Source organism: Ambystoma mexicanum, chromosome 8 (genome assembly GCF_040938575.1).
Source record: "Ambystoma mexicanum isolate Mex_15411 chromosome 8, UKY_AmexF1_1, whole genome shotgun sequence".
In the NCBI taxonomy this organism is placed as follows: domain Eukaryota; kingdom Metazoa; phylum Chordata; class Amphibia; order Caudata; family Ambystomatidae; genus Ambystoma; species Ambystoma mexicanum.
The window spans coordinates 404,484,625-404,506,198 of record NC_090929.1 but is presented as its reverse complement, the minus strand read 5'-3'; positions in this window follow the sequence as shown (position 1 = coordinate 404,506,198).

The window sequence follows — 21,574 nt, the reverse complement described above, 5'->3', positions numbered from 1 at the left end:
GTTACTTCCCGTGAATAGTACTGGGCCACCCGCAAGGAATTAAGACCAGGAGGACAGTTGTCCCTGGTGGTGGATGACCAGCAATGGCAAAAGGCTGCCCGGACGTATGCAAGACTGACCACCTGCAAGTAATGGCTCACAGCATGTTCAGGGGTAATGGGTGTACTGGGATTGCCCGCAGTTTACTATTAAAGCGAGTGACTTTTTTTTATCGCAGGTTGGTGACCATATTCATGGCAAGAATTTGTTGTAACATGTGGCACGAGATTTCCCTCTTGGAGTTGTTTACAGCTCTAAAAAGAGCAGAATGTGCATAAGAGGGCATGAGGAGTGTGTGCATGAGGATAAGGCCTGAAGTAGGTGGTGCAGTAGGGGTGCACCCCCAAAGCATGGCTGAGTTACAGGGCGGTTTTAGCCGGGGAGGAGTGTTCACTGTGGTTCCTGGCACGAGTGGTACCCGCTGGCTGCACGAGTCAGGTTCGGGGTTAGACGGCAACTGACTCCCTTACGGACAGTTGAGTCTCCTCGACAACTGAAAGCAGCGGACCCGGGTTTATTCTCTCCATGCAAGGGCGTGGGAGCTACTGCCTAGCAATTGGTAACCAGAGGTGGGCAAATGGTATGTAATAACCGGAAGTGACAAGGGTCACCCGAGGACAATAATGACTAAAAAGTCTGTAGAAAACTCGGGAATTGGAAAGGTCCACCAATACGGTGTTGTAGGTTGTTACGCCGAAGGAGGCTGGGACCTCCCCCCTTTTTGCTGGCTCCAATAAAATATGATCTGTTTGTTTCAAACATTTTACCGTCCCTGTGTTCTATTTTGCAAGTGCATATGGTTTGTGGTTGTGGGACGGTGTGGGGGGCCAAGGAGGGGATGACCCCACCACATGATAGAATCAGGCAGGTTAATGCGCACAACTTGCCTGACTAAAACTCAAAGTCACAGCACCGAGGCCGAGTTTCAGAAGCGCCTGACCACAATGATAGGTGCGAAGGACACGTATCCTATTGTAAAAGGAACCTCAGCCAGAGCAACACAGTGGATGGCTTTCCACCACGCTCTGGGGTCCCCACTAAAGGGCACAGAGCCTGCGCCAACGTGTACCCCGGGCACGTAGAGGGGGAGCCACAACAGGAAAAGTGTCAGAGCCCAAAGGAACAGAGATACCAGCACCAAATAACTCGTGCTCAGGAACCATTCTAAGGAACACGGAGACTGCAAACTACGGCTTCGAGTATGGAGTCCAGTGTGTATTCGGCTGAAGCCAAATAGCTTGTTTTCAGCCAACAATCGCTGAATACTTACTTGAAACTGAAGTTCGACACACCCCAAGTTTGCACAGAAAGTGCAAACGTAAAACATCCCTTGCAGGCAATGAATGCATTGGATGAAAATCACGTAAACAGTAAGTCACTTCAACTGAAGGTTTTCAGTTTTAGAACATTATTTTACCTTGTAGTTTAACCTTATTTATTTAAATAATTTGGAATTTTGTGTTTCAAAGACCGAGTGCAGATTTATTTTTCTTTTAAAGTGCAAAGAAACACAGTTCATTTTGAGAATCTCTGAAATTGCTCAGAACACACCTGTTACGTTTGCTGTTACGTGTAAACAGGCCTCCTCTGCAATTTTAGTCTTTTGCATTATGACATGGAAATCAAAGGTGTATCTGCCTGTGTACTTTTGTTGCGCACTTTTTAGTGCAAATGGAGTAAATGTCACCGGAGAATAGTGATTGTTCAGCACTGTTTACAATGTATTCCTACGGAATCCAACGGATTTTTTTTCTGTGTAACAAGCATGCAGATGTCGTGGGAATCCATTGTTTTTATGCCAGCAAGAAAATATTCTGTCAGAAATGCCTGCACATTTTACATGGCGGAATGGATGATGCTGGAGGAAACAGTTATTCTGCTGCAAGCCCTTGCTATGCCATAAAAAAGGATTGAAAATGTGGCATAGGGAAAAACGGATTTGTAAAACATGCTTTTTAGTCTGCTCCATGATGAAAACGTCCCTCCTCCCCCGTCACCCACGGGCTTTAGAGAATACCTTGGGCACTTGTAAGCAGGTCACTTAAGCAGTGTGTGACAGAGGTGTGAATGTAACTTTTACATTTAATGGCCCCTCTATCCACAGCTGATGACCATGCTTTCTCTGCCCAGGCCGAAGTTAATCACGCTGTCAGATGCCCGAGCAAACACAAAATATATCTAGGAATATTCCAGGTCACTCCTTGGCTCCTGCATTCACTTCCTAAATATCTTCCTTCTCGGGCTCTTCGCTCATCCGCCTCCAACACCCTCAGGGTCAGTCGCTTCTCCAAGCAACGAGTTGGTGGTAGGTCTCTTTCTTCGGCTGGGGCCTCCCTCTGGAACAGCCTCCCTGCCTCCCTGAAACTTGAGGAAAACCACCTCCGGTTCCGGAAGCACCTCAAAACCTTTCTCTTAGCTTCTGCTTTCTCTCCCCCTCTCCCCTGCTGAACTCCTGGCTGAAACTGCACTGGTTAACTGGCCACCCTCTGATCTCTGGCCCAGGTCCCCTCCCCCTCCAGTTGTTCACCTGCACTGCCTCCCTGGCAACCCGCACTTGGGGACTGTTTACTGTATCCCTACAGTCCCCCACCAGCACTGACATCTGATGTCTGCACTTACCCTTGCACCTGTTACCAACTGGCCTAACTGCTCTTATGGTTTTTTATTTATTCTATTTATCCCTTGTACTGCACTGTCCCCACCCCACTCCCATTCAGCACTTTCCCCTTCCCCCTTCCACTGCACTTGCACGATCTGAATGACACCTGGCCTAGTAGGATTGTTGTCTGTCCTCCTGTTCCCCATCCCTTGCCATCCCTTGCCGCATCGCACCTTGAAACACTTGTGTATAGGGGCGTTATAAATGCCATATCATATATCATATCATATAATTTCATAGCTAATAGGCTTCTCTCCAGATTCCACATTCACATACAAACATAATTCATTACAAGTCACAGTTGGTCTGAGTGTCAGGTCCCGCGTCATGACAGGCAGGAGTTGTCCCACTAGATACCGTCATCATGACTTTCCTGTGTACACAAAACAACAAATCCTGCGTTCAGCAATCAGGTCTCAGCCAGGCGCCTGGAAGTTGGCATGGCAACGCTGGCGACCTGTTTACCGTCACGTGACACGCTCGATTCGAACGTAGTCGCCTGCTCATGTGATTTAAGCACCTCCCATTGTTTGTTCCGATGCTTCTGAATTGCGATTAGTTAGCCCTATCTCGCTTCTGAATCTTCGGATATCCTTCCTCCCTTGTTTCCCTATTTTGTCCATCCCTTTCCCCTTCTGTGACCTTGCCTCCTCACTTTCCAGTGTTTGTTGCCTCTGTGATCCGGTCTGCTTCCTGCATCCTGCTGACTACGGAACTCTTAACTGATTGTTATTGGACACGTTTGGCTTCTTGGCTGCCCGCATCCTGCTGACTACAGAACTCTTAACGGATTGTTATTGAACACGTTTGGCTTCTTGGCTGCCCGCATACTGCTGTCTACGGTACTCTTAACGGATTGTTATTGAACACGTTTGGCTTCTTGGCTGCCCACATACTGCCGTCTACGGAACTCTTAACGGATTGCCTTTTGGACATTGTTACACAGATCCCTGCTCCAGTTACGAAGTCCTTTCCTTGATTATTCGGGTTACGGCACACGGACTAGAGACTTCCTTATGATGTCCTGAAACCCAGAGGCGTCCTCGTGCCGTCGGGAATAGGTTATTAGGGCGTGGTATTATTTTGGACTTTGCTTTTCCTTCTTCAATGAGTTTCCCGTATTTGTTCTTCTAAACAATCCTGACAGGAATCAACACAGAGCTGTCTATCAACCTGGTTTTACAGTCCGTGGTGTGCCAGTCTTGTATCAGGTCAGTGGATACTTTCCTGTTCTATATCATTGTACTGTGTGGTTATACTATCTCTGTTAGCCTTGTTGTACTCCGTGGGTGCAACTGTCTATTGATAGTTTCTTGTATTACCTTCTGAACAGCGGATCTTCAGTATCCCGTGTTCCAGGCCTGCGCTTCCTGTGTCTCATCTCGCATCCTGTCTTTCAGTCAATGAACCGCTCAGCTTATGGTGTTTACCTTTCCAAGCTAGAGGGGTACTTTGCAGGGAAGACTTCCTCGGCTACACGACGAGGCAAGTCCCTGCAGGATATAACACTGAGACCTTTAACCCTAAATGTAATTGCACATGGTTTGCACAAATACTTCAAACAACATGAGTACGAGCAGAATAAACTGGTTACCTTTGAACTGTCAATAACCATCTCATCCACTCCGACTTACTGTCATCATTGGAACATTCTAATTTATACGACAACCAATTCAACACACATGGCCTCTGGCCACATCCTGAATAACAATTGAAACACAAGGAGTATTGGTCCCTCTGGCCTTGAGCATCATTACACCCCACGTTTATTGCTGGTCAAAACAAATATCTGGATCCCCCTGCGAGTTCTCATACACTCAAAAGAGATTACATCTGCTTTTGCAATACTGCCAGGCCATAAACACCCTGGGCTGGCCTGTTTGCTAACTAACTGCTAAAGTCATATTTATTCATTATCCCTCCTCTGGCTTCTCAAACCCTGCAAAGCCGGTTGTTCCCAGATGCTCAGAATTCACCTCAGAAACTCCTGGCTGCAGAGATTAATACATTATTAAAGAAAGCACACTGTATGTAGATTTCTAAGTTCCATGTGTATGTCTGTGAGTGTGCATGCATGTTCAATAACTATCGTCTTTTCTTCACAGTGGGGGTATTCATGACAAGCCCCCTTTCTCGCATGTGCACTATGAAACTCTTTGTCACCCAGATTCTAGGCACTTCGAAGCACACCATGTCTGGATCGTGTTTTATTTCATTTGGCAGTTTGGCGATTTATCTTACTATGCACAGGCAAATCTAATATTTATCAATTTGGACACAAAGGAACACTTAAAGTAACACATCCCATTCCCATTTAACTACAGTGGATACATATAAAATTGCAACATCGTGCCAATTTTGCCGCAACCCCAGTTACAAATATGGCACACGCAACATGAACCTCTCTTTATCATTGGGACCTTTCGTGACCACCCCAGCATTCCCCCCTTTAGTTAATATTTTAACTAATAAATCATATTCCTGTTCTTTAAAACCATCTTCTCTGGAAAATAACCTACCATCATCTCTCACATTGGTCCCAAAATAGGCATATGCCTCCACTGGACAAACCCAACTCATTCCCCACCATTTCCATAATCTACTTGGTGCACCACACAATCATCCCAACTTGGTGGAGGACATAAAACAGCTTCAGCCTGAGTACCCATGTGATATCAAATGGTAGTGGTTTTAGCTTTGGACAGGGTCACAGTCATCATGGCAGCTGCTTTTGGTACCTGGGCAGAACAACACCGTAAGAGCATTTGACAAGAGCAAAAAATAATAAGAAAAAAGACAAAAGTAGGCACCAGATTTCTCATGGCTAGGCTCATCCAAGATGGCACCCAAGAAAAAGAGTCCAACCACGTGTCATTTGTGATTCCTTCCTCTTTCTACATGATTACTCTGATCTTGTGCAAGGCGGCAACAGTCTGAGCCAGGCACCCATTTTCTGAATCATTGGGATGCAGAAACGTAGAGCACATGCTCCCTATTTTCTGGCCGACCCCTCCATCCATAACTGTTAGGTCGAGGATATACCTATTTTGTAAACTTATAAGCCTCAGGCTCCCCAGTTCTTCCTTGATGGCACTAAAAGCTGATTCAGAAAAATTGACAAAAAGCAAAAGATCATACCGGGTCACCTCGAGCCACTTGGCATTTGCCACGGCTTGGATGCCAGGTTCGAGGAGGGATGAGAAGAAAGTCTCTGTGCGACTAAACAGCAGCTACTGTTCAGGAATGTCCATTAAAGCTTTTGATGATGCCACCGAGAGATGATTGTACCAATTGGTCTGTCGCAAAAGTCCCCGCTTTCTGTGATCAGACAGAGTCATTGAAATGTCCATGTGTGATGATAAAGAGGACGTCAGGGGCACAGTGGACAAAGGGGGCACAGATATGGTTTTTAGCATTGGCTAGGCAAAGAAAAAATGTTCATCAGGAATGACAAGGACAGGCACATGTAATGTGGTGAAAATGCAAACACCTCACCAGGCTGGAGGTAACTGCCTATAGGTGTATGATCTGCAAGCTCAGAAAATGCCCAGGAGTGCAGCTGTACCTCCAGCCATGTCGGCGATGCGAAGTGTGCAGCTGCAGTTTCCATTTGTTTGAACAGACACTGTTCCATTGCCCTTAAAAGAGAAAAATGGGTACGTGCCTGTATCTTGCAAGTTTTTATGGCTCCTTGAGCCATGTCAAATGCTGGAAATAGTTCTGCCATACATTTCCACATTCTTGATTTACACATGCCACCCCTTCTTCTGAGAATCCCCTCATCCCTCCAGCTCTGCAACTCTTCCTCCCTTGCTCCCATCAGTTATTGATGATGATAGCCCCTTTTAAACTCAATTGGACTCTTTGTGTACACCAAACCTTCTTCTGCCCTTTGCGATCTGTGGCTGAACCTTCTTCATCAACAGATAAAAGGTATTCTGTGACTGATTGCCATTGGACTGCGCTCAGACCCTGCACAAAGCTAGATGCACTACACACAGCGCACCTGCCAATTTTATATCATCTGAGATAAACCCCTTAGGGACACCAGAAGTGTTGGGGATAAGAGTGTAGATGTAGCAAAATCCCACAGATCTCTCTCTCCCAACTCTTCTCATGTGGTCATACCAGACATTATCTGTTGCAAATCCATTTTTTGTCAACACTGAGCACACCACTTAAGGTAGATTCAATGTGCTGTTCAATATAGTCAGTACAATTATAACAAAATAATAAGTAATGTATTTCTAGGTGCGGGGGAGAAAACCACAACCGTGGCATATAGATTGTACATAGAACAAAAAAAACAAGAAGGTTGCCTGTTAGGGAACTCCGGTCCCCCGCACACTTTCTTATGCTCAAACTAAGCCAAATAATTTTTAATGCAAAGTGGCAGACAAGTTCCTAAAGTGGGCACAAGTCCGCTACTTCAATACTTGTAAGAGATTATTTGTGATAATTAGAAATCTTTCCACATAATTCTTCAAAATTGTGATTCAAATGACCATTTCATTGTCCATTAGTTCAAGCTTTTATTGGTCAAATAGGCCAACGTGTTTCTTGTAAACTCTTCATCATGATTGTACGCCCCTAATGAAGAGTTTACCTGGTTTTATGTGTGTAGGATGCTGTGCGTGTAGGGCAGAGTGGCATGTGCAATCTATGCCCCAACACAATCTATTGAGGGCCGAGATGATGCTCTTTCCCTGGCTGATTCCTCAAATAAAGTAATACCACTGGAAGACAGAACAACCATGATTTGCTTAAATCATTACACATACTAACCAACCGGACCTTAAGAACCCTGTTTACACATTGCATGATCCCATTGGCCTGCAGGTGGTGCACTGAATGCAACTTGTGCTTTATTCCCAAAAGCGAAGTGATTTCTGAGAACGAACAATGCATTCAAAAAGTGGGATCCATAATCGGATTTCAAAACCTCACCAATCCCCCACTGTGGAAATACCTCCCTCACCAAAAACATTGCTGCAGACTTAGCATCAGGGTGAACGCAGGGAAAAACCTCAAGCCACCGGGAGAATGGACAAACTATGACTATACTGTACTGGTAATTATTAAATTTCACAAGCATATCAACGCAATATATATATGGAGTTCCCTAGATGGCTGACTGTGCGCAGGAGTTTGCTTGACCCGTCGCAGGACCACTTTCATTCAGGAGCAACGCGCTCGCCTTGGAAGCAAGACGACACATAGCAGCACAGGCTCGATCCCCGGCTCTGCGCTTAGAAACCTCTGGGTATTAAGCGCGTTATGAATAACCAATTACAATTACATGTTAGAATCAAGGTTATAGAGCAGGTATTCACAGATGTTCAGGAGAGCAGTTATCATGCTTCTGGCCACTCTGAAGCCAGACTGATGGTCATGGAGACAACCAAAAGATTCAGTGTGAAGGTTAAGCTGGGATGTGTGTGAAGTATTGCAGGGTCAGGCACGAGGGCCGCCCCGTATAGTGTTGCACAGTGAGTAGGGTGGGGCTTGAGGCACCCACATGCGACCGGTGAACCGCGCCGATTGGTTTTGATCGTGGGTACCTGTGTAAAAAGGGCGTGTGGCATTCCTACGAGTTGGCTTTTTTGATCGATGATTAGATGAGGATTCCTATTGGTTGAGTGTTATAGTTCAGCGGAGGCATCACGGTTCACAGTTATCGACCCAAAAACATTTTTTTCTCCATTCTGCTGCACCCCGATTCACAAGATTTAACAGGTTTCACATACCGCAACACGAAATGGAAACATACTAGGCTGCCCACAGGGTACTGTGAGTCACCGTCCATCTTTAACAGAGTTATACAAATGGATTTAGGGAACATAGAGATGGAAAGCACGGTGCTGCAGTATGCAGATGACATAATAATATGCAGCACCATTGAGGTACAGTGCAGGAGGGACTCAGTAAAAATGCTTACAATACTAGCTGAGAAAGGATACAAGGTTGACAAAGAGAAACTGCAATATATGCCAGGAGCAAGTACTCTACATTGGACAGATAATTTCACAGAAAGGGAGGAACATTGCACCACAAAGGGCACTAGCAATACAGAACACATCACAGCCGCAGACAGTGAGAGAACTGCAGCAGTTTCTTGGGCTGTGTAATTACTGCAGAGCATGGGTTTTTGACTACAGCCCATACATAGCACCATTACTCGAGGCACTCAAGGAGGCGAAGAGGGGGCAGGGGAAGTTGGAATGGACACAGGAAATGACAGATGCCTTTAATGAATTAAAACATGCTATTTCAACTGCACCAGTACTAGCCACCCCAATTATGAAAAGGAATTCTACATGTTCTCACATTGTGACACTGCAGTAATGAAAACAGTACTGACCCAAAAGACAAGCATGGGGCACAAGCCAGTGGCATTTTACAGTGGCCATTTAGACGCGGTAATGATGGGACATCAGCACACTGATTTAATGGCCAAATCAATTGAAGTAATTAATTACCCGATAGAGATAGCACTTGTGAAGTGTCAGGCACACTCCAATGGTGACGACCCGATATCAAGAGGTAACAAAACAGCTGATGCTCATGCCAAATATCCAGCATACTTTGGCGAAATATGGACCATCCCAGAAAAACAAAAAGAAAAGTGGGGGGGTAAGGCAAATGTTAATGAAGGATGGGGATACACATATCCCAGAGACACAAATAATGGAATTGCAGGCAGCAGCACCAATGGCAGAAATGGAACTGTGGGTAAAAGAGGATGTACCATGTCCCCCACAGATGCATTATGGCGGCAGAACAACACAGGGAAAGTAGTGATGCCCCTAGCAATATTGAAAATAACCCTGACCCAATTACACCATCCCATGCATACAGGGAAAGAGGTAATTGCAGCACAAATAAAAGAAAACTGGTTTTGTCCTAAGCTAAACTCAAATGTTGCTAATTTCATCAGTAGCTGCCTTACATGCGAGCAATTTACGACTGGTCACACGCTGCAAGTGATAAAAAGGTACCACACCCCGGCCTTAGGGACCCTTTCTACACCTCCATATTCTTGGTGAGGGAGCTCTTCCCAAGGTGGGGGGGTATGCAAGGTATTGCGGTCAGACAATGGCCCCCACTTCGCTAACGAGCTGTTCCAACACGTAACTACCCTCTTAGCGATCAAGCATAAGTTTTCATGTGCATACCACCCTCAAGCAAACGGAATCTGTGAACACCTCAATGGCCTCCTAAAAGAAGAAATAGCAAAAATCAAGCAAACAACAAAGAAGAGTTGGCTGTGCAGCCTTCCTTTGGCTTTGTTTGAATTAAGGAATAGACCAGGGTCAGATCAGCACCTCACACCTCACGAGGTGGTGACTGGTGGCCAAATGCACCTCCCACTCACACCACCATCAAGGGCCACAACGGACTGCCAAGCAGCCGGTACTGTTTTTGGTGATGAAATGCACGAATATGTCTCTTCCTTGGTTACTAATGCTGCTTTTATCTCTCAACAGATCAAACAGGCACAGGGCAATCGAAGAACGATCAGCAAGGAGAAGCCACCAACGAGGAACAAGAGCAGACAACACAGTGGATAATGAAAGAGGGAGAGGAGGAACTCCTCAGGAACTTCCGGTGGACTTGGAGTAGTCTGAGATTCACAGGTCCTTATCTAGTAGAGAAGGTAGCGCCCAGGGCGGTGAATCTCAGGGGCAAGGAAGTGTGGACGCATATCCACGACATCAAGCCCTGCAAAGCACAGACCCGCCCTCTCCTCAGTGAAGGGGCCAACGCTTCAGCAACGACACCGGAAATCGACACAGCGTAAGATCAGAATGACCCAAAAGACACAAACAATCAGCGCCCCAAAGGCCACCACATGATTACAAGGTCCCAGCAAAGCAAACAAACTTAGCATAATTTAACACTCCTCAGCCACTATGTAACGCTCACCTGGTTCCCCCGGAGGTGCCGGTCTTGATCTGGCGTGGATACTGTCTTCAGTGTTAGGCGCAGGGTTCGTTTTGCTCCCGGACTGGGCCCCCTTCCCACCGACAGTTTAAGCTGAAGAGTGAGATGTCTGCAAGGGTAAACCAAGGTATTAGTGTTTGGAAGATTCGGAAAGTTCCTAGCCCCTCTCGCCCTTTCTTTCCCCGTGGAACTGGGTTGACATTGCGCTTACCTTATATAGGTAAATGCCGGGCTCTCCATCCTGCGTCTTGTGCAGGGGCGCTGGATCCAGTTGCTTCACTGGATGCGAGCTCTGCCTCTTGATAGCAGAGGATTTGGTGAGAGCGAAGACGCCGTTAATGCACGAGCGTGCCTTGTAAGTATTAAAGTTCCTTTTGCATTGTTCTCTTCTCCTTCAAAAGTCTTAAGTCTGTAAAGTCTATGTCTTTCCTTTTTCAGATGCTGTGACGATGAAGATTATCCTTCTAATGGCACGTAAGTAGAAAGACTGCACTAGCGCTGGAGAATGCTCCGTAATGTCTCTTTTGTCTTTGCAGGTGCTGATGTGCAGCGCGAATAGATTGAAAGCGACGGGTAAGCAGTCTTGTAACTAAGCGTTACTAACCGATGTATCTTGCCTTGCAGGTGCCGGAATGCAGCGCGAGCTGAGTTGGAACAGGCGTAACACAGGTAAGCAGAACTTGTAGTTGAATATTACTGACCGATGTTCTTTCTCTTTGCAGATGTCGGATGCCGGAAGAGAAAGGCAGAAAAAGGAGCCTTGGATGCTGCCGTTGGATTAGGTAAGTAGATTTGCTGCCTTTACTTTAGCCTAACCTGTGCCTTTGTTTTGCAGGAGCTGCAGAAGACTGAAGAAGACTGAAGATTGGATTCCAGCAGGTTATTTCGTGTTCACAGGATCTGGAGCTGGAAGTTTCCTGGAGCTGACACGGTGAGCGTCCTGCTGCAGATGCAGAATAACGCGAAGCACGTGAAACCAATCGGGTGTGGTTTAAATAGCCTTCTGTAGTGCTTAGGCGTCTCCTTCCACGGCCCCACCCAGGTAAGAAAAGAGTTCCAGATTTCTAGAAGAGTTCCTGTGTTCTGCTTCCAGGGAGTGGCTCTTGCTCCACCCAGACAGAAAAAGTAGTTCCAGGCAGAGAAGGATCAGGAGACCAGTTAGCTGGTAAGTAAGCAGCATGGTCTGCTACAGGTAGGTCCACCAAGCACTCTTATCTAATATGAGCCCTGCGCTTCCTGTGCCGGGACCAGTCACCATCATGAGCCTGGCGCCACTGGCGCCAGGACAAGGTCCAGAGGGTCCCTATAGGGACTGGCTGGTTCCTGGGATCAGAGTCATGGGCCTGCTTCCAAGGTCGTGGGGCAAGTCCTGACCCCTTGGAAGCAGGGATCATGACAGCACCCCCCCCTCAAGGCCCCTCCCAAGGATGACTTCTCCGGAGGTCTTGGTCTGTTAGGAAATGTCCGATGAAATTTCTTGATTAGTCGGGGTGCGTGTACATGTTCTGCAGGTTCCCAAGATCTTTCTTGGGGGCCGTAGCCTTTCCAGTCAATCAGGTAGTGTAGTTTTGATTTGGAGATCTTGGAATCCAGGATATTTTTGATTTCAAACTCAAGTTCTCCGTCAACTAGGATAGGTTCAGGAGATTTAGTCAATCGGGTTTCCGGTTGAACTGGTTTTAGTAGTGAAACATGGAAGACTGGGTGCATTTTCATGCGAGGGGGTAAATCCAACTTGACCGCTACTGGATTTATTATGGCAGTAACAGAGTAGGGTCCCAGGTATCTTGGGTTAAAGGTGCGTGGTCCCTTTAGGGGTAAATATTTGGTAGATAACCAGACTTGATTTCCAATTTGGTATGGAGGGGCTTCCTTTCGATGTTGATCTGCCCCTTTCTTGTATTGTTCCTTGGCCCTTTGAAGGTGGCTAGTAGCTTCCTTGAAGGCTTGGGTGATGGTTGAATGTAGGTGGTCAACTGCTGGTGTTCCAAGATCCTGAGGTGGATCCAGGTTAGAGGTTCGAGGATGATTACCATACAAAAGAAAAAACGGGGTCTTTCCGGTTCCAGAGTGGACTGAGTTATTGTAAGCGTACTCGGCTATCCAAAGGATGTCCTTCCAAGTTCCTCCTGTCTGTTGCAGCATGCAGCGTAGGTACTGTTCCAAAGTCTGATTGGTCCTTTCGGTCTGACCATCGGTTTGTGGGTGGTGACTGGTGGAAAGCCTCACATCAATTTGAGCTAACCGACAGCAACTCCGCCAGAAGTGGGAGATGAATTGACTTCCTCTGTCTGAGATTAAAACTGAAGGAAAGCCGTGCAACCGAACAATGTTTTCAAGAAATTCTCGAGCCAGGATTGCTGCTGACGGTAACCCCTTTAGTGGGATGAAATGTGCCATTTTTGAAAATAAGTCTACGATTACCAGGATTGTATTGTATCCGGAACAGGGAGGTAAATCGGTGATAAAGTCCATGGAAAGGGTATGCCAGGGATGAGGTGGGATTTCAAGTGGTTGTAAGAGGCCTGCTGGTTTTTCCTTAGGACTCTTGTTCTGGGCGCACACTCCACAGGACATGACAAAGTTTCTGATGTCTTTTCTCCAAGATGGCCACCAAAAGTGACGCTTGACCTTTTCCGAGGTCTTGGCCATACCCGGGTGTCCTTCCATTAAGGAGTCGTGATAACAAGAGATGACTTGATTTTGTAAGCTGGTACAGGGTAGATAAAGTCGTTCCTTGAAGTATAATAAGTCGTTCTTTACTGTGAAGTCTTCCCCCCGAAGCTGCCATTTTTGTATGTCCGTTGGAGTTACAAGTTGTTTAACCTGGTTTTCAATTTCTTCAATGGATTGCATGCTGATCAAACCCAGGATTCTTTGTTCAGGAATAATAGGTACGAGCTCAGGGTTAACCATGTGTTCCTCTACTCCGATTCGAGAGAGGGCATCCGCTTTACCATTCTTATTGCCTGGTCGGTAGGTGATTATAAAATCAAATTCGGCAAAGAATAATGCCCAGCGAAGTTGTCTGGAGGATTGAGCTTTGGCTGATTTAAGATACTGTAGATTACGATGGTCAGTAATGACAGTGACTGTGTGTCGGGCTCCTAAGAGATAATGCCGCCAGGCCTTAAAGGCGGACTTAATAGCCAACAGTTCCTTGTCGGTAATGGTGTAATTGATTTCTGGGACTGATAATTTACGAGACCAAAACGCCACGGGGTGCAACTGGTTGGTTTCTGGATCTCTTTGTGAAAGCACTGCTCCCATAGCAAGACTGGAGGCATCGGTCTCGACGATGTAAGGTAGTTCCGGGCGGGGATGTTTTACAATCGGGGCTGAGGTAAATTTAGTCTTTAGCTCCTGAAAGGCTTGTTCTGCCTCGGTAGACCATTCAAAACGTTTGTTTTTTCTGAGGAGAGCTGTAATGGGTTGGACTACCCGAGAAAAGTCTGGAATAAACCTGCGATAGAAGTTGGCGAAGCCCAACATACTTTGAACCCCTTTTACAGATGATGGTGAGGGCCACTTGATTATTGCATCTACTTTCCTCGAGTCCATGTGAACTCCGTTAGGTGACAAAATAAATCCCAGAAATTCGACCTCCGTAACATGAAAGACGCACTTCTCTAATTTTGCAAAAAGTTTGTGTTTGCGGAGCCTCTCCAGTACTGCGGTTACATGTTTTGAGTGTTCTGCCTCAGAGGACGAATAAACCAGAATGTCGTCAATGTATACAACTACACACACATCAATGAGTTCACGGAGCACGTCATTCATAAAGAACTGGAATGCGGCCGGTGCGTTACACAACCCGAAGGGCATCACTTGATACTCGAACAGTCCATACTTGGTACGAAAGGCCGTCTTCCATTCATCGCCCTCCTTTATTCGCACCAAATGGTAGGCTCCTCTGAGGTCTAACTTAGTATATATGCAGGCGTCTTTGACTTGGTCAAGGAGTTCTGGGATCAATGGCAATGGATACCTGTTCTTAATTGTAATCTGGTTCAGGGCACGGTAGTCTATACACGTTCTTAAGTCTCCCTCCTTTTTTGGCACGAAGAACAGAGCTGAGGAGGCCGGGGACTTCGAAGGACGGATGAATCCGTTAGCCAGGTACTGGTCCAAATATTGCCTTAGGTGGAGATTTTCAGGTTCAGTAAGGGCATAAATCCGACTGCACGGAGGAGTGGATCCGGGAATCAGGTCTATCTGACAGTCGTATGATCTGTGAGGAGGCAAAGAATTAGCTTGGTCTTTCCGAAAGACATCTTGGAATTCCTGGTATTCAGGAGGCAGTTGCGGACTCTCAGAAACAGTTGCAGCTAGTTTGGTGGAGAGCTGAGGGTAGCAGGTAGAAGCGCATTCTGGAAACCGTATTGTCTTTGCTCGCCAATCAATTTGAGGATTGTGTTTCTCCAACCAAGGAACTCCCAAGATGACTTGAAACTGAGGGGCCTTGATCACATCAAACACGATCTTCTCTTGATGCCCATCTTGGCTTACTAACGTTACTTCCATGGTGGTGTGAGTTACGGGTCCGGAAGCTATTTCCGTCCCATCCACGGTGGTAATGACGTCTTTCACCGTCTTTGGACAAAGAGACAGATTCATCCTGGCGGCCAGCTCACAGTCCAAGTAATTCCCGATTGCGCCACTGTCAATGTATGCTTTAATGGCATGCATACGATTAGGTTGTTCAGGACTCACGAGGACCATGGGCATGATGAAATGCGAGGTCAAAGAACTGGTTTTAACGCTCGGCAAGCGGACCACTACACTTGCCGGGCGAGGTCGTTTCCCGGCTCAGAATTCTCGGTACCTTTATCAGACGCCCCTACTATCTTCTTCTTGGGCTTCACTGGACAATCTCGAAGAAAGTGCCCTGAGTTTCCGCAATAGAGGCATAATTGCAGTTGTCTCCTCCTTTCCCTCTCCTTTTGGGTTAAAGGTCCTTTTACACCCCCTATTTGCATGGGTTCCACGGAATCAGTTCCTTTCGTAGAACTTTGTGGCCTTGAAAAAAGTCGGGTTTCAAATCTGGATCGATCGGCTTTCCGATTCTGAAGTCGATGATCCAATTGCACTACCAGATCGATATATTCGGAACAGTCTTGTGGAGGATTTACCACTTGAGCCAGAACGTCTTTTAATTCCCCACGCAGACCTCTGTAAAACAGTGTGATCCTCTTATCCTCCGGCCATCTGGTTTCCACCACTAGTCTGTTAAATGATGCAATATAAGTCAGAAGATCTTGATTGCCCTGTCGTAGAGAAAGAAGTTCATTGTCCAAGGCCTGTCCCTGATAGTGCCTTGCGAACAGTTTCTCCATACTGGCTTGGAAGTCCTGGAAGTTATGGAGAATGGGGTCATCTTGAGACACTAAAGGAACAGACCAATCTGCAGCACTGCCACTGAGATAAGAGAGCACGAAGGCCACTTTAGCCTGGTCCGTTGGAAAAGCGGCGGGTCTGCACAAAAAGTGCAAGCGACATTGATTGAAGAACACAGCAAACCTTTTTGAATCACCTGAAAAGCGTTCGGGCGGAGCCAAAGGTATATTTCCTGGTAGATTGATTTGTACTGGATTCGAGGAAGCTGGAGGAGCGTGGCCCCCACTTGGGGTTGGTAGAGGAATTTGTCCTGCTTGGGCTTGCAGCAATTGTCTAGCCAAATCGTCTGTTCGCTCTTTGGAGACCACTAACTCCCTCCTTAGGGCATTTGTTTCCTGACGTGCAGCGTGTACTTCCGCCCACAACTCCCCGAGTAATTGGGCCAACTGGTCTGTGTCTGAGGTTTCCATTGCGCCTGGGCGGGAATTTTGTGGTAAGGCTTTGCGTTCTGTAACGCTCACCTGGTTCCCCCGGAGGCGCCGGTCTTGATCTGGCGTGGATACTGTCTTCAGTGTTAGGCGCAGGGTTCGTTTTGCTCCCGGACTGGGCCCCCTTCCCACCGACAGTTTAAGCTGAAGAGTGAGATGTCTGCAAGGGTAAACCAAGGTATTAGTGTTTGGAAGATTCGGAAAGTTCCTAGCCCCTCTCGCCCTTTCTTTCCCCGTGGAACTGGGTTGATATTGCGCTTACCTTATATAGGTAAATGCCGGGCTCTCCATCCTGCGTCTTGTGCAGGGGCGCTGGATCCAGTTGCTTCACTGGATGCGAGCTCTGCCTCTTGATAGCAGAGGATTTGCTGAGAGCGAAGACGCCGTTAATGCACGAGCGTGCCTTGTAAGTATTAAAGTTCCTTTTGCATTGTTCTCTTCTCCTTCAAAAGTCTTAAGTCTGTAAAGTCTATGTCTTTCCTTTTTCAGATGCTGTGACGATGAAGATTATCCTTCTAATGGCACGTAAGTAGAAAGACTGCACTAGCGCTGGAGAATGCTCCGTAATGTCTCTTTTGTTTTTGCAGGTGCTGATGTGCAGCGCGAACAGATTGAAAGCGACGGGTAAGCAGTCTTGTAACTAAGCGTTACTAACCGATGTATCTTGCCTTGCAGGTGCCGGAATGCAGCGCGAGCTGAGTTGGAACAGGCGTAACACAGGTAAGCAGAACTTGTAGTTGAATATTACTGACCGATGTTCTTTCTCTTTGCAGATGTCGGATGCCGGAAGAGAAAGGCAGAAAAAGGCGCCTTGGATGCTGCCGTTGGATTAGGTAAGTAGATTTGCTGCCTTTACTTTAGCCTAACCTGTGCCTTTGTTTTGCAGGAGCTGCAGAAGACTGAAGAAGACTGAAGATTGGATTCCAGCAGGTTATTTCGTGTTCACAGGATCTGGAGCTGGAAGTTTCCTGGAGCTGACACGGTGAGCGTCCTGCTGCAGATGCAGAATAACGCGAAGCACGTGAAACCAATCGGGTGTGGTTTAAATAGCCTTCTGTAGTGCTTAGGCGTCTCCTTCCACGGCCCCACCCAGGTAAGAAAAGAGTTCCAGATTTCTAGAAGAGTTCCTGTGTTCTGCTTCCAGGGAGTGGCTCTTGCTCCACCCAGACAGAAAAAGTAGTTCCAGGCAGAGAAGGATCAGGAGACCAGTTAGCTGGTAAGTAAGCAGCATGGTCTGCTACAGGTAGGTCCACCAAGCACTCTTATCTAATATGAGCCCGGCGCTTCCTGTGCCGGGACCAGTCACCATCATGAGCCTGGCGCCACTGGCGCCAGGACAAGGTCCAGAGGGTCCCTATAGGGACTGGCTGGTTCCTGGGATCAGAGTCATGGGCCTGCTTCCAAGGTCGTGGGGCAAGTCCTGACCCCTGTGAAGCAGGGATCATGACACACTAGCTGATAAAGGACGTTGACAAGATTATCTGCAAATATAAACCACACTGTGTAAACACGTACATGCTCTCTTCTTTTTTTGTCTCGCACATGCATGTACTGCATACTGTTATCATATTTTCAATAAAAGCCAAAAGTACATACAGAATTATAACAAACATCACTGCCCAGGGGTAAATGCTGCCCGGAGACGATAATACGCCAGAGGCACTGTAACACCAATTTGTATATGTTATAAAAAGGTCAAAACATTTAAAATGAAGAAGAGTACGTGTATATTATAACACATTCCTTATGATAATTACTCAATCATTTCCACACCTCCACGAAGCACTAGCAGCCCTACAAGATAGGACGGTAAGGAAAGCGTGGGAAGAGCTCTTCGCCTGGGCATTGAACGATTACCTAATACGCAGGGCTTGATTAAAAACACTAACAGTAATAACGCATAATTTTAGAGATTTTCAGACGGGCACCTATATCATCTAAAGTAAAGTAGCTGCAGGACCGCAGCAAAGGTAAGAGTGAGAATGCCAGTGGTATTAGCAACTGTAATTAAGATGGTGGGAATATATTTTACCACTGGTCTGGTTACTGCCACTGTCTGGCAGGCATACTATGCTTTCTATGTGGCTGCAGTTCCTACTACTAATATATCCCCTGCAATTCCTGCAAGGAGCACTGTGCCAGGTGGTACAACTAGTATGGGGCAAAACATTAAGAGGAACAAATGTGGCGTATCAAGTGATGTAAATGGGGTGGACACACATCTCACATAATCTGCACACGTCTCTAACAACATGTGGTATAAACAAATGTCAAAAATTGGTAAGGATACGACGAAGGACAACTGCTATGTGTGTTCATTGATCCCATACGCCATGAGTGCCTCAAGAACATATGTTGCAACTGAAGTGCCTGCAACAACTACTGAATGCTTGCTATATGTAGCATTGTTCCAAACGAGAGGAAGATTCCAGGGGAAAAAGGCCACGCTCCAGTGGAAATCAAGATCCACGTACCCATATGAAAATATTTTCATCAAAACACTCCTCATGTACGATGACTCATGGCAGCAGACGAAAGGACTAAAGTATATAGCAGAAGGACCAAAAAAAGGAGAAACACAAGAGGTCACACTGGATTACCTACCATACGAATGGTACGCAAAAGACGTTGCAGGGAAACCAGGATGCTGTGAAAGACCACTGATACTGATATACAGAAAAGTATACACGAAGGATGGATGGGTGGACGGAGTTGTAGGGAGCAAAATGCTGACATTGGCAAAGTCATCAGTGATGAAAGTACAAGAAGAAAATGACAAGTGCTATAAAGAATGGACGAAGAGTGCTGCACTGGTGACATGGTTAGATAAAGAAGAGGAACCCATCAGAATACTCCCACTGACAGCACCGACGCTGTGTTACCAACATGACAGAGAAATAAACGTTGGAACAAACGAAGGATGCAAGAGAACAATAAAGCTTCCTGAGAGGGGTGCAGGAACAACTGTAGTGATGGACCACTACTGGGCCTGTGGAGCAAGGGCATACCACAGCTTTCCGCCAATGTGGGATGGAGTATGTACTACGGTACACATCAGCGTACCATCATTAGTGGTACCACAGAAGCACATTGACTTGGAAAATTTCCATGAGATGGACGAAGGGAACAAGAGGAGGAAAAGATCACTGAAGATGGTAGAAAGAAAACACTGGAATGACACCACTCACTTGTCAAGAGTAAAGAGACGAGGAGAACCAGTGACAGGGAACCTGTGGGGAAAATAAGAGGCAGCCCTGAGCGACATCCCACCAGCACATAGGCTATTCAGCAGAGCAGCAATGTTCTTCTCCTCCATAATACATCCAGGAGTGCAAGCCTACGCTAATGCCAAATGGTTGCCGATCACCAGGTGGGAGCTCATGATGACAATTAACTCCACGGTGAACGGATTCAACGCAATAAAAGAAGAATTAAGAGCAATAAGGATCGTAGCCCTACAAAATAGATATGTACTGGAACTTTTGACGGCAATGGAAGGAGGTGTTTGCATGAAGATTGGAAGCTAGTGTTGCACATTTATTCCTGCCAACGACGAAGATAATGGTAGATTATTAGAAGCTGTATCGCAGCTCGCTCAGGTGCATTCCAAAATGGAAGATGAAGCAAACGGAGTGAAGAAGGACGGCAGCTGGTTTTCCTACATATGGTCCTGGATGCCATCTTGGCTTTCGGACGACCTCAAAGTAGTAGCAGGATGTGTGGTATTAGGAATGTCTGCTATAATGGGGATGAAGGTATGGAAGACAAGATCTAAGTGCACTGCTGATGAAATGATAGGCATGCACGTCTTAATGCCAGCTGAAGACGATAAGAATGCAGACATGATCATTAAGGAACATGAATGGCTGCGCCAACAAATAGTAGAAGCAGACTTGTACCCCCATCAATCAAAGTTGAAAATCCAAGAAACCCAAAAAGCTACGTTGGGAAATGGGTTTATTGCAAACCCGGAGGCGGATGTGTTTATATGTATTGGTCTTTCAAAGATCATGTGGACCGATACGGACATTTGGCAGGGATAACGAAGGTATGTTGAGTGCGAGGAGACAAAAGAGTGGATAATTTTGTGGTTGACAAGTCAACCGGAGGGGGACTGAAGAGGGAAAATGGGACGTTCCCTTCCCCCGATTCTCATCCAGACCATGGCCTAGAACGTCACGACCCAAGCACCCACCACGAGAGGAATTTGACACACTCACAGATGCCCCAGACGTCAACATTCACTATGGCTGTACCCCACATGGCCAGAGGAATTGCCCGTTAATCAAACCACGTGTCGGAACCTTAGGTGACTCCGACATCGATCCTATGGATCAGATCGATTAACCAGCAACAATGAAAACCACCATCGTTAGAGATGCCATGACGACATAGCCAATGGACAGTAACACATGTGCCACCATGCACACTGGTCATACACACACCAATCGACACGAAGAACATACTCAGCACCATGACGTAGGGGACCGTTACATTCATTCTTGCATCGTTGTTATTTTTTACATAGACTAAGCTACAGCACTGCAGAAACGCAAGACGCAAGAAGCCCTCATCACTAACTCACCTGATTTTAACACTGGCAATTTAACCCCTCAACGCATCGCCTTTGCTCTGCACCTGAAATAAAGGACAGAAAAGACAACATAAAAGGAGGCTCACACTTGAACTTTTGCATCTTCATACTTACGGCGTATCGCTCAGAAAAGTCAAGTGGATGTGCCAGCGCCATTCTGAAAACCAGTGAAGTAACTGGACGAACGCGCGCCCCTGCACCAGAAGCAGGATGGAGAGTTCATCCTTCCAAACCATAAGGTGAGCTTAAACTGGGGGTGTTGGAGGAATCATAGAAGAACGAAGGGGGGAAAGGGGGAGCAAGCACGCTATTCAGCAGACAGTTAATCCTCTTTCTCATCTGCAGAAGGATATTCCTATGGGCCCGACAAGCAAGATTTGGGGGTCCTGTTCAATCGGTGGTCCGAATTCTGCGCATCATGCTTGAAGAGGCCACAGCAACCCAGACCAGCACCTCCGTGGGAGCCAGGTGAGCGTTACAAGAAGAAGCTCGTGTACATGCTTTCAAACGCTT